This window comes from Lissotriton vulgaris, chromosome 6, assembly GCF_964263255.1.
Source record: "Lissotriton vulgaris chromosome 6, aLisVul1.2, whole genome shotgun sequence".
In the NCBI taxonomy this organism is placed as follows: domain Eukaryota; kingdom Metazoa; phylum Chordata; class Amphibia; order Caudata; family Salamandridae; genus Lissotriton; species Lissotriton vulgaris.
In genome coordinates, this window is record NC_141694.1 from 415,800,755 (window position 1) to 415,814,584 (window position 13,830).

A 13,830-nucleotide genomic window follows, 5' to 3' on the forward strand; every position below is an offset into this window, starting at 1 on the left:
CAACGGAGACAGAGGGCACCCCTGTCTCGTTCCCCTCTGTATCGGGAATGATGAAGACACGTGGCCATTGACTCTGACTCTTGCCGTGGGTGCAGTATATAAGAGGGCGACCAGTGACGTGAAAAAGAACGGTACCCCCATCCGGTGCAGGACCGCCATCATGTATTTCCATGCCACCGAATCGAAGGCCTTGGCCGCGTCCAGCATGACTGCGGCTGCAGGCAGTTCAGGTTTAAGCAGGTGCAGTACAGCAAATAGTGTCCTTAAATTATGTGTAGTGGATCTGAGTGGGATGAAACCTGATTGGTCCGGTAATACCATGACAGGCAGCAGCAACCGTAAGCGTGTTGCCAGGACTTTTGCAATGATCTTCACATCAGTGTTCATAAGTGAAAGGGGGCGATATGAGTCACATTTGTTAGGCGGTTTCCCCGGTTTAGGTAGTGCCACCAGCAGTGCCTCCCTCATGGTCGCCGGCAATCGCCCACAGTCAAACGCCTCCTCCAATACCTGAGCCAGCTGCGGGATCAGTAAATCTGCATATGTTTTATAGAATTCGGATGGTAAGCCATCCGTACCAGCCGCCTTACCGCTAGGAAGGGCCGCTATCGCATCCCTGAATTCGGCCTCAGTTACGTGATGCATAAGGAATTCTTGCTGCCCCCTAGATAGCCACACCAAGGCTACATCTTCCAAATATCTATTCACTTCTTCCTCATCTGCTGTATCCCTATGCGCATAGAGTTGCTCATAATGTTTGGAGAAGCAGGTCAGTATACCCTCTGTGCTAGTAATCACATTCCCCTGATCCTCAATTTCCTGCACTGTGCAGTGTCGTGCCCATGGCTCCCTGATCCGATCCGCCAGACCCTTGCCTGGTCTGCCCCCTTCGCCGTAATACCTAGCTGTGGCTTCCTTGGAGAGGAATTTAACCTCCTGCTCGGCCAGATCGTTATATTCGTCCACTTTCTTTCGTATGTCAGCAAGAACCGTGCCATTCACTCCCTCCTCCAGTCTCCGCTCCAGTATCAGTAACTCTCTTTCTAACCTGGCCATGGAGCCCCTAATGGACGAGAGCACCCCAGACCTCAGCCCGATGCACGCACCCCTCACCGTCACCTTGAAGGCCTCCCAGACCGTACCCATGTTGTTCACAGATCCCACGTTGTTAGTAAAGAACTCCTCAATTATCTGCCTCAGTCTCTCAGACAACACCTGATCCGTCAACACCCCAGAGGAAAGCCGCCAGGTGAAAGGAGTGGGGACCTGAGATGGGAGCTGCAGCACCAGTGTGACGGGCGCATGATCAGAGATGGTACGAGGCAGATGGTCAACACCCACCACCCAACCACTGACATCTCTCGTCATGAGCCAGTAGTCTAATCGCGACCATGTATCGTGCGCTGAGGTGTAGCAGGTGCCCTCCCGCTTAGTCGGGTTACGTAGTCTCCACACATCCAGCAGTCGCAACCCATCCATGCCCTCGCACACCGCTTCCACTGCCTTCTTACGCACAGGAGCTCTATCTTGCTTCCTATCTAGGTCTGAATCCAGAGTGATGTTCCAATCCCCCCCACAGATGATAGCCGAAGGTGCAAGTGAATATAGCTTGTTCCAGAGAGTCACATAAAATTCAGGGTCATCCACATTTGGTCCATAAACATTGAGCAGAGTTATCAGCGTGCCACACAATTTACCCTGTACTATTATGTATCTACCATGCAGGTCAATATCTTCATGTACGATGTCAAAGGGAACATTCCTCTTGATCAGTATCATCACCCCTCTAGCATAGGAAGAGTAGTTCGTAGCCAGCCTCACCCCCGCCCATTGTTTGCCCACCTGTTCGGCCGCCCTACCCTGAAGGTGCGTTTCCTGAAGGAGTGCAACCTGTACACCATGTCTATTCAGAAAGGCAAGCATTTGTCTAGTTTTTTGCGGCCTATTGAGTCCCCGCACATTCCAAGTAATGCATTTAATCTTACCCCCCCTCTCCATAACACCAGTCCCGCAATCCACCCCTAATGCAGTAGTCTTTCCCCGGCTTGCATCTCAGAGGCCCATCCTCAGCTTCCATCAGCACATAAAATACGCAATACCCTCCACTACGAAGGCCTATCCAGTACCAGAAGTTCCAGGCATAGTCGAACAGCAACATAGGTCTCGCTTCCTTGACCAGGTAAGAAAACAGTCCCCCAACATCTCCCAGTAACTCAACCCCCAACCCACCACCCACTTCAGCGTGCCCCAAATGCCAAAGCAATCCCTTTGTCCCCCCAACCCCAAACCCCAACAATATCAACAACTGCTTGTGGGGATCTCCCGTCATGGGGGGCGTAGTGGCACTCCACTCTCGCCAGGTGTTGACGAGAGCGTAGACCCAACATTTAGAAGTACATCCCCATACCCGCAATCCTATTTCGGGAATAAAAAAGGAACATATAATCGAGTAAACTCCAGCACATTTTTAGATTTGCTCCGGCTCGGGCCCTCAGCAGATAGGCCAGAGCTCATAGGCAAACGGGCACCGCACGCGCACCGCCGTACCATGTAATCCACAGTGTCCCCATCAGTTAGCATGCTCCGTAGCCTACAACATACTCAGTCACTGCGCAGGGTAAAGCAGATCCCACTGGACCCCGAGCCCCAGCAGCAATAACAGCCCAAGCTACAATGGAGGCGGCATATCGCAGTGATCAGCAGAAAGACCCCCGCCACAGGCAATTGCACATCTACAGCTCAGGCGGCTTCTTCCTGCCCGCCATCGTTGTCTTCCCTTCGGTCCCTCTGCCCTTTAGCTCTTCGTTTCAGTTGTTTGGCGTAGTCCATGGCCGACTTTGGGGAGGAAAAGATCTTATTGTCCGCAGGGGGCCCAATCCGCAGGCGTGCCGGATAAAGCATGGCATATGCTACTTCCTCAGATCGCAGCAACTGCTTCACCGCGGCAAATTCTTTCCGAGCCGTCTGCACCGCCATGGTGAAGTCAGGGTAAAACTCAAGTTTGTTCCCTTGGTATTCTATAGTACCTTTTTCCCTCGCAAGCCGAAGAATGGTATCTCGGTCCCTATAGTTTAGTATCCTGGCTACTATCGGGCGCGGTGTTGCTCCAGGCGGAGGCCGCTTGGCTAGAGAGCAATGGGCCCGCTCCACTATAAAGAGTTTGGACAGGTGATCAGCCCCGAATATATCAATAATCATACGTTCCATGAAGTCTTCCATACGACCCACATTTGTGGATTCCGGCAGGCCCGTGACCCTTACATTGTTCCTTCTGGACCTCCCTTCTAACTCCTCGTTCTTGGCCTGTATGACCGCCAACACCCTCTCCATGCTGAACACCTTAGAGGAGACCGTGGCCAGACCATCTTCCGTGGCAGAGACTCTCTGCTCCACCTCCCCCATGCGCTCGTTTTGGCGGTCGAATTGCGTCGCCATTTGATCGAGGCGGTGGTTGACAGACTCCATGGTACCTTCGATCGATTGTAAGGTCTTTTGCATGGCCACCAGGGTGGATTCCAAGTTTGGGGCGCCCCCTACAGCCCCCCCCTGATCCGGGTCAGCAGGCGCGTGGGAAGATGTGTGCGCAGTCTTTTTGTTTGCTTCAAATGTTATTTTCGGCTGAGTCCTGTCGGTCCTGCCCATGGTGGCGGTTAGTTCAGCCCAGGAAGAGATGCCAAGCAGAGCCGCGGCTACCTCAGGCTATGCTCACAGGCCAGGCCCAGTTCACTGCCCAGTGCTATTTCCAGCCGCTTTTCGTGCACCACAGCCTGGCGCTGGCAGGCCAACTGCCCTTCGTTAGAGGAAGCCGAAGCGCACCTCGTCACAATGTCAGGCCCCTCTCAGCCACATGCGTTACTGCCAGCACAGTGCCTAATGGGGCGTAGCACAGCTCTACTGCCGCATGCACAGTTCGTGCAGACTGGGGCTTCGTTATGCAAGAGTCCCCTTTAAGGCCAAGGTCTCCCGGTCCGTTGGTAGTCCCTGGAAAATGGCGGTTGCCGCTCAAGTCTCCAGCCTCCCAGCGCAGCTCAGGGCCCCAGCCGTTCCGCTGTGTATGGGGCGCTCCACCGTTACAGCCCAGGGCGATGAGGACCCCCCACTGGGTCACAGCTCCGCCATCTCCGCGTATCGCAGCACATCCGCCCTTCCCCCGCCAGCCCTAGCTCGCGCGGCGCGGCCTAACCATGCCCGGCGCCACCTCCGCAGCCCCGGGCTTGCGTAGTGCCCCGCCCCACTCACCGGAGCCGGCAGGCCGATCTCAGTCCGTTCCGCTGCCGCGTCGGTGCTTCTCCGCCGTTGTGCTGCGCCACCGACTCTCCTCCGCAGTCTGCCGACTCCACACCTCCGGGACGGCTCACTCAGGAGGCAACAGCGTTCTCAGGTCAGACGGCAGCAGAGCGTCTCCTCCACGAGGTCGCCGGACCTCACCAGCGTGAACGCGGTTCAGAGCGTCCCGATCCGCAGGGGCTCACCAAGTCGCCTCAGGCGCCGGAAAAAAGCATCGCATCCGACCCCCGCTGGCAGTGGGGTTCACTCGGCGTCTTTTGCAGGGTGCAGGCACGAGAAATGGTAGGATAAATTAGCAAATGTTATCAGGTCTCGACAGAGCCTCACGTAAGTGCGGCCATCTTGTCCGGCGCCCTCTAGCGCCCCCCCCCAGTGCTGCTTACTACTTTCTTTTATTTGAATTAGAAATGTGTTTCCTGTTGATCAGGAAACACTAAATTTAGAAAAACAAGGGATTATTAAGAAAACGTCCTTACAATAAACATGAACAGGAAGAAGTATCAAAGAAATATTTTATAAAATTGAATGCAGTGGAATTTTTACGAAAACGCCTTAGGGAGTCATCTTCAGTAAATCACGTACCATTTTTGGCTAACGCTTATTAAATTGAAGTTTTGCGTACCCTGAAGCACGTTACTATAACATCTTCTACAAATAATCTTCCTTCCAAACTAAAAAGTATCAAGATCTCGAAATCCAGGTGACTGACTAGCTGATCGCCATATATTAACATACACTATATTCATTATTTTAGATAATTCACTTCAAAATATGTCAGTATTCACCTACTTCCATATTAAATATATTTTTGTCAGCTTCTCAATCCCACACAAGCTTCTTATCTGGTCACAAAGAAATAACAAAGCATGAAATGCACTGTCAAATATTTCATTGCTTTCCGGCATCTCAGGCCAACAATAATTACCATTTCTGTCAATTTCCGGAGGTGTCACTGTCATGGCACCCTAGATGACGGCTGGAAAAAAACTCAGCAAATACTGGATTGATGACTGCTCAATGACAAAGCAAGTTTGTAAAAATTCAGCCTTCAGATCCTAAACCTAGAGACTGACCTTTGCAACTGAATGAATCCGGGGAATGTCCATAAGGGGAAATGGGTTCAATTTCAACACGGCCCAACACCTCTCCCTGGAATGTACTCCTTTCTTTTCTTGTTTGCTCTCATTTTCGCTTGTCTGTCACATAAACTATCTCTAATGTCTCCTTCTGTTACTGTCCTTGGTATTTTGCGATCTCGATGCAGACAACTTTAGTTGTCTATCAATGACAGCACTATAACCAACATTCTAGTATATTTAGAGTGGGCTTTCGGTCTTTCCCCTTCCTTGCTCTTGATTGGATGGTGCTCTTGTCTACTTCTGGTCTATTTAAATCATCTTTTCGATTCTTGTATTTGTCCACCCCCTGGCATATCTAGCTGTTAAGCTCATTTTTATTGGTTCAAGGTATCCTTCCACTGGATGTCAGGGCCACATCCTCATTTTAACTGGTTCAGTGTATTCTACTTGTTAGACCTGGCATCTTTGGCGTGGTTTCCCCTGTCTTTTTGGCCTCTATCCCCTGTATTTTTGATGCTGTGCTGGATTTCGTTGTTGCTGGTTTAGATGCTTTGGACACTCTGCCACTGCTGATCAGTGCCAGAGTGTAAGTGCTCCCTGTGTAAATTGTTATTGTGATTGGATCTACATGATTGGCATATTTGTATTACCAAGAAGTCCCTAGTAAAGTGCACTGGGTGTGCCAGGGCTGGTGATGACAAATGCTACTAGTGGGCCTGCAGAACTGATTGTGCCACCCACACGAGTAGCCCTAAAATGGTGTGTCAGGCCTGCCACGGCAGTGCCTGTGTGCAGTCTGTGAACTGCCATGTCCTCCTGGTCAGTGTCCCCACTGACCAGGCCTAACCCTTCCCTTTTTGTGCACATTGGTCACCCCTATGGAAGGCCCACGGTACCCCCCTGGGCAGGGTGCAGTGTATGTGAAAGGTAGAGCATGTACTGGTGCAGGTGAATGCTCTGGTAGTGAATGACAGCCATTTTTCGTTTTTCACTATTGTAAGGCTATCTTGCTCCATAGGTTAACATGGGGGATACTGGCTACAGTGGCTACCAGCATTTCTTCCCATGGGAACAAGATAGGACATAAGAGTCTAGTATCCCTGAACTCAGAATTTAATAACACATCTTTTAGGAAAGGTTGTTTTTAAATCCTGTGTTTGAGAACAGCACTTTTAGAAAGTTGCTGGTCTCTTGTCTGACCCTTCTGTATTCCTTGGCCTGTTTGTGTATTGACTGTCTGGTTTGAGAGTGACAGGGGCTGGGGATTCCCCAGGAGGCTGGCTGAGTCAGCCCTAGGCTAAATGACTGTATTTGCAACTTGAGTGGTGGGAGATAGCACCTGGGCCTGAATAGGGCTGTGCCTGCCTTTCACAATGCCGGCTCCACCTCCTGCTGGGCGGCTGACGACCCTGCCCCTCACTCTGAAAGGAAAGGAGAAGCCAGGAAAACAAAGTGCTCAAGAAACACCTAGAACTGGTTCAGACCGGGCTCAGGGCCCACTTGCACAAAGAGAACAAATACTTTTAGGGTTATAAGTACAGGACCCCTGACAACAGAAAATTAGATCATCCTGGAATCAAGAAGGAACCTCTGCCTAGGAGAAAGCTAAAACTGAAGAAGGAAGATTGTCCAGCTGTTGCTCTGCTGGATTGCCCTGCTGTTGCTTTGCTGCCAAGGAGAGGGAAAGGACTTTTCTGTGCTGTGTCCCCTTGCTTGAAGGAGGGCCTGATAAGAGCTGGCTCCCTGTTCTGAAGTCCCAGGAACAAAAGGACTTCACCCCCAGCTTCCCCTGAACTCTACTGAGAGAGTTCTGTCCTTCCTGGAGTACGTGGCCCATGTGTGGTGCCTCTTGAAGTTGTACCTGTGCTGGGAAGCTGGAAACCAAGATTTGAGAGACTTTGCTACAGAAAAGTTATCGCATTGCTCGCTGCGGAGCGCATCCCCGACAGTGCGAGGAAATTCCCGCCTCTACGAAGGTCGAGATCGTCACATCGCATGTTGCCGCTGTCAGAGCCATCGCATCCTTTGTTTGCGGGACGCACCCGATCGGTGCGGGAAGCCTAACATCGCTGCGAGTGTCGTCACAGAGCCTGTCGTCGCTGGGTGAGATCGCCGCAACGCCGCTTGCGGACTGCCGAAGCCATCGCATTGAGGAGCTGCGAGAGAGTAGATCACCCCTCGTCCGGGCATCGTCGCCCCGGAGATCGTCGCAACTCCAAAGATCGTCGCATCGTGCCTTTGTGAGAACAAACTTCCTACGGAACCTACGCACTGGAATCCAGACAAGTGGCCTTCCTCCCCATACAGACCGGATTCGTTGCAACATGCTCGCTGCTGTCGCAAACGCCTCCCCAGGGTCTCAGGAGCAACGCATCGCTTGTTTTCCACCGCACCAGCTTCTGCTTTTGGAACTTTGTCGCAACTAAAGGTACTGTGTCTGAAACGTGACGCAACTGTGAACTTTTCACGCAACTGTAGATTATTTTATCGCAACCTAAAGAAACCATATTCTTGAACTGTGTATGTTGGATTTTTGTCGTTTTGGTCTTGTGTAGTTTAGATTAAATACCTTTATTTTTCTAAACTGTTGTGGAGTCAGTTTGTGGTGTTTTCACTGTGTTACTGTGAGTGTTGGTACAAATACTTTACACATTGCCTTCTGATTAGCCTTGACTGCTCGTGCCAAGCTACCTAGAGGGTGAGCAGGGTTATCTCAGAGGGTTTCCTCCTTGCCCTGACTAGAAGCAAGGGTCCCTATTTGGACAGTGGTACCTTCCTCTGCCAACTAGAGACCCCATTTCTAACACTACTACAAGTGACATCATGGAACATTTATTAATTTTTTTAAGGTTACTGCAAATAGACAGCTTTAGCTCTATGTTGTTGAAGAACTTTTGAGAACAATACAGGACATAGAGTGGGCTTTGGGTCAGCCACCAGCTCATGACTGGGTGGCATTCTTGTCTATCTCATTTCTCTTCTCTCAATTTCATGGCTTTCCTCCATGTTCTTGTATTTTGTCGGGTCCCTGGAGCAGTTTTGCTAAAACATCCTTTTAACTGGAAAAGTTTTATTGTTCCACTGCTGACATGACAGAACTACATTAAAATGTTCCTTTTAGCATTCAATTACAGTGCGTGGCTTTCCTGGTTTTGTCTCCTTCCACTCTTTTCCTTCCACTTACCAACCTTAGCCCCCCTCAGTTGCTTTCCCACCCTTCCCATTCAAGCATTCCAGCGCTTTTTGTAATTAACTTTTTTTCACATTGCTTTTGCAAGGGCTTGCCAGTTACACTGCTGCCAGGCTACTTGCTCCACCACTCGTCTGATGCTCCCAGCGCATCCCTGGCACTCGTTGCTACCCATCCCTCTCCCTGCTTTATAGATATATATTTTAAACGTAATTAATTGTTCTAAGGGCTCGCAGATGCACAATGGTACAGAGCTACATGTTTCTTTTAATTTGTGCTGGACTTCAAGCAATCTTTATTTCCTATCTTTGGTTCTAACATTCCGAAATGGGCATTGGTCACCTTGGAACGGTAAAGGAAAATTTCAAAATGGCCAGCAGTGAATCAGTAGGCATGGATGGACGGCCATCTTGGAATGTTATTTCTTTAAGGTAAAACATGAAAGTCATCTTGGAACTATACAAAATGTAATGCCGTTGGGCCCCTAGAATGCAATGAGGTTTGGGTTAAGTGAATGCATCATGCATGTGGGTAACAACGTCCTTGGGTGGGTAGCCGTGTGCCCCCTGCTCCTGATTTTATTCGTTCTGACCAACTAGGCCTGTTTTCTGTTCCGGAAATCTGTGTAAAGAGCTCTGGAATATTCTCTATTATAATGAGAAATCGTTGCACTCCCAGCAGAGTACTCAACTCTGCTGAATAATCGACTCCACCCAAAAGAGCTTTCAAAAATATAAAAGAGAAGATCATATGTACAGGGACCATGGACAACGAACCATGTCATATTTACTGTCCCGGATATAATTTACAGCACTTTCAACAGCTTATTTCTGTCAGGGGAGATTCTGTACAGTGAATTACTTAAAGCATCAACAGTTAACTTCCGTAACACTCACATTGTACTATTAAGGATTTGTGCTCCTGCCACACAATTAAAAAACTTTCAAAAATTCATATTGTTAAGACAAACGTCCATGATGCACTAGACAGCTTCTTAATATAGAAAAATAATGATCAATTTCTTGTTTTTGTCATTAATTTTCACAATTCGTAAAAACAGCCTTAAACACATTTTTACGTAACCAATTTGTTTCTAAAATGCATAAAATCTTTAACATATATGTATATACAATAAAAGGCGCAATCTATAACAGCTGGGGCGTGGCCAAGATGGTGAGGTGAGTGGACGCACTCTCCGAGAGCTCCCGCAAACCTATGCCCCTAAGCCGTGCATTGAGCAGATCTTCCCCCGGTCTGCCAACAAATTGCACCGGAGGCAACAGAGCATCGGTGGGTTCTCACGGGGGCCCTGGGCGAACCCTCGAACAGCGGCAACATAGCTCTAACCGGCGTACAAGGGCCGGAGTGGAGCGGGGGAGGGGTCAAGGACAGCGGCCCGCCGTCGGAAGAAGCAACTTGGCGGCCAGGCCTGAAGCGGCCCGAACAACATGCACCGCTTGTGCGTAGGGCGAAAGCCTGCTGGAGCTGCTGGGGGTGCCCGGCAGAGAGGAGGCACCTGACGGAGGATAGCGGCGGTCCCGGAGCGCGGGAACCGCACTATTCCTTTACGCAAGGCCGAGGACGCGGCCTGCTGCTGGGGGTGGTCTGAGCCCCTACCGGTGATTGAACAGCAGAACAGAAGCGGGCCCTCTACTGAAAGGTGGAAGCAAAGAACCATGCGGCGAGAGCCCCAGGGAGGTGCAGCCCCACCGCTGGATTAAGGATCAGAGCACCGGTGGGCTTGTGCTGGTGGGCGCGGCCTAGTCGACGGGCGGCCGGGTTGACATCCGGCCCTGCGGTGGCGCCTCGAGGAACGGGCCGTACCCCCCAGGACCCTGCCGAACCCCTGGAGACGGAGGTGAGGAGTCACAAGCCGGATCCCCGGCTCAGAAGCAAGCCCCGGGGTCCACGCTTAAGAGAACAGGAGAGAGTGACAGCAACCCCCTCGGTCCGGTGGGACAAGGGGCAGCCATTAAACCGCCGGATCGGGCGGAGGCCTGGTGGGCCCCGAAGCTGACGGGTACTCTGGAGTGTCTGGCAGTGGGGGATTGCCGAGTACCTGATAGGAGTGTGGCGCACTTCAGTGGCTTATACCGTGAGCTGGGTATTCCTCTGAACAACCAACAGTAACCACCAGGAGTGCAACTGAGGTTGGCTGTAGGCTCGAAGGCCGACCGCGATGACCGGAGGTGAGCGCTGTGAGGCCTAGTGGTTATGCCGCAGTGATATCAACGGGCAAGAGAGGCAACTGAATTGGGCAGCCGTGGCACGGTGGAACAGTGGACGACGCACCCCTGGAGTGTGCCGGTGAGACTCAGCAGGGGGAGCAGCAGAGGCTTAACACCGCGCCCTGATGCGTGCCGGTGAGACTCAGCAGGGGGTCAGTAGAGGCTTAACACCGCGCCCCGACGCCTGAGGGGGCACCTGCTAGACAATTCTGGAGAGACGAGGCCCAGGGGTGGCCGTAGAGCTTCTTCCTCGACCGGACCTGGGCAGATTATCGACCACAGACAGCTGGAGAGGAGCCACAGCTGAGCCGGAGTGACCCGGGACGCCGGAGGCGGACCCAGCCCCACAGTAGCGGTTGCCTGGCGGGCCTTGGATCCTGTGTGGCGATGGCAGCAGTGAGGGTGAAGAAGGCGGTGGTGCGGCCTGGACGGCCTTGCTGGGTCGGGCCTAAACGTGATTGATCTGGGGCTAGTGCTGGCCACCGACCTCTGACGGAGACAGGGGAGTGGCTCGGAGGGGCTGCAAACGGTGGGACCGACCCGCTACACCTCAGGCCGGAGGGCTGAACGATGTCTCGGCAACAGCAACAGCACACCTGCGGAGTTAGGGGATATCCTCGAACACTGCTGACCTCTGAGGCTAGTGGACGGGCACGGCAGGAATTTTGCCCGGAAGCATCCTCTCATATGATGGCCGGCACCAGAGGGAGCAAGAAGGGAGACCTGACATTGCCTGAAATGCTGAACAGGGACCCACCGAAACAAGACAAAGGACAGCACTCGCAAGGCCCATCAAGAAGCTCACAAGATGCGAACGGGGGAGAACCACCGGTCACCAGATCCTTCCTGCAGTCTCTCTTCAGCTCCCTGCAGGCCGATTTCCAGACGTTGAAGCAGGAGGTGGCTGGAGAAATTCGCGAGGTACGGAGGGAGGTCGATGGCCTAGGAGAAAGGGTGGCTACCATGGAAGGAGCGGGACACACACGAGATGACGAAATCGTGCAGCTGCAGCAGGAAGTACTGCGCCTGAGGGATCAGCAGCTGGACCTCCAGGCGCACAATGAAGACCTCGAAAACCGGTCCCGCCGGAACAACATCCGGGTCCGGGGGGTGCCATCTAAGGAGGAGGGTGAGGACACTGCTGGGTATCTACAGGCCTTGTTAAGGGAAGTGCTGGGTGAACAGGAGGACTTCCCTATCAGAATCGACAGGGCGCATAGAGTGGGCCTCACACGACGGGTTTCAGCACCGCCACCAGACATCCTGGCCTTCGTGCCGGACTTCCCACTTAAGGAACGGATCCTCAGTGAGGCACGGAAGCAACAGTCACTGCACTTTCGAGGGCACCCAGTTGCTCTCTTCCAGGATCTCTCGGCGATCACGCTCCAGAAGCGCAGAGCATTCAAAATAGCGACAGACTTTTTGAGAGAACATGGATCACAATACTCCTGGGGCCCCCTTTCCGCCTCATTTTCCGATGGAACAGCACTCTACACCAACTTCGCTCTCTCCAGGACACTTGCGAGGTATTGGGAATCACCGCGACAGATGGAGAAGCACCTACTCCGAGGCGGCGGCGCGCCACCAGGGACGGATGGGAACAAGTTCCTGGACGCTGCTCCTCTGAGTCCTCTGTCTGACCGGATGCACCCACTATCCGAGCAGAGATGGACAATGCAGTGCATGAGGTGGCCAGGGATACAGGCCCGAGTGACGTTGCACTGACGGCCTAAGATGTCTCCGGGGGGAGATCGACACAGCAATCTTCGCTACGCAGGTTTGGGGGCTCTGGGGAGTGGGTGGCAGGCGGGAGTGCAGTGGCTGGACGTCCACTTCAGTAACTTACCACAGACTCGTTCTCCTGAGGACCGGACTGGGACTATGGGTTTCTGGCTTACAGCGAGAGCACAGAGAAGGGAGAGGGGGGGGTGTGTTGTTTTACGTTAAGGTCAGGGGGGGAAGGACCGCGGGGGAGGGACTGGGGAGTTTTTGTTAGGGGTAGGGGATTTGTGGGGGGAGGGTGGGTCGTCCAGTACACTATGCAGGTCTTACTCGCTTTAGCGGCGTTCATGCACCTTGCTCCACTCAGGTGGAGACTCTACGCTTTCACTTCCACTAAGTCTCATGCCTCCCACGACTCTTAAGGTAGTGACCTTCAATGTCAGGGGCCTAAACAACCCGGTCAAGAGGCGAGCGGTGTTGTCTCTCATAGAGAGCACCCAAGCGGATATCTGTCTTCTTCAAGAGACCCACTTGCTGCCCCGCGACTCCCATAGGCTGCACTCCCATAAGTTTCCGATACAATTCTTTTCTTCTAGCACTACTAAGACAGCGGGGGTAGCAATTCTAGTGGCCCGACATTTCAAGGGGGAAGTCCTTCACAAACATGCAGAACACAAAGGCAGGCTATTGGTCTACAGGTTTAGGGTCGAGGGGGTTGCCTTTACGGTTGGTTCCCTGTATAGCCCTAATGAACAGCAGGACCGCTTCTTACGATCAGCACTGGTAGACGTTACCGCTTCGCAAGACAGGCACATTATCATTGGAGGAGACTTCAATATGGTCTTCGACTCGGCCCTGGATAGATCCGCCCAACACTCCCCGCAGGTCGGGGAGTTCTCGGCCGGGAGTAAAGCACAGTTGTCGGAAGTTGACCTCCACGATCTCTGGCGTTCCTTGCATCCCACTGATCGGGGGTATTCATGCTACTCCCACGCACACAAAACGTAGGCAAGGTTGGGCCATCTTCTGGTCATGACCCCGGTACGTGCTCTGGTCTCAACGTCCGAAATGGGAGTGATATCCCTATCGGACCATGCCCCAGTCACCGCCACGCTATGCCAGCCGCCGGTGTCTTGCCCTCCCAGAATCTGGCGCCTTAGAGACACTTTATTGCACAGGAAAGTGGTAGTTAAACGTATCGAAGATGCTATCCGGGATTATCTGTCACACAATGATAACCCCGACACCTCCCTGGCGACACAATGGGCGGCCTTGAAGGCAGTCCTAAGGGGAGAGTTTCTAGCCATCTCCTCAGCCGAAAATA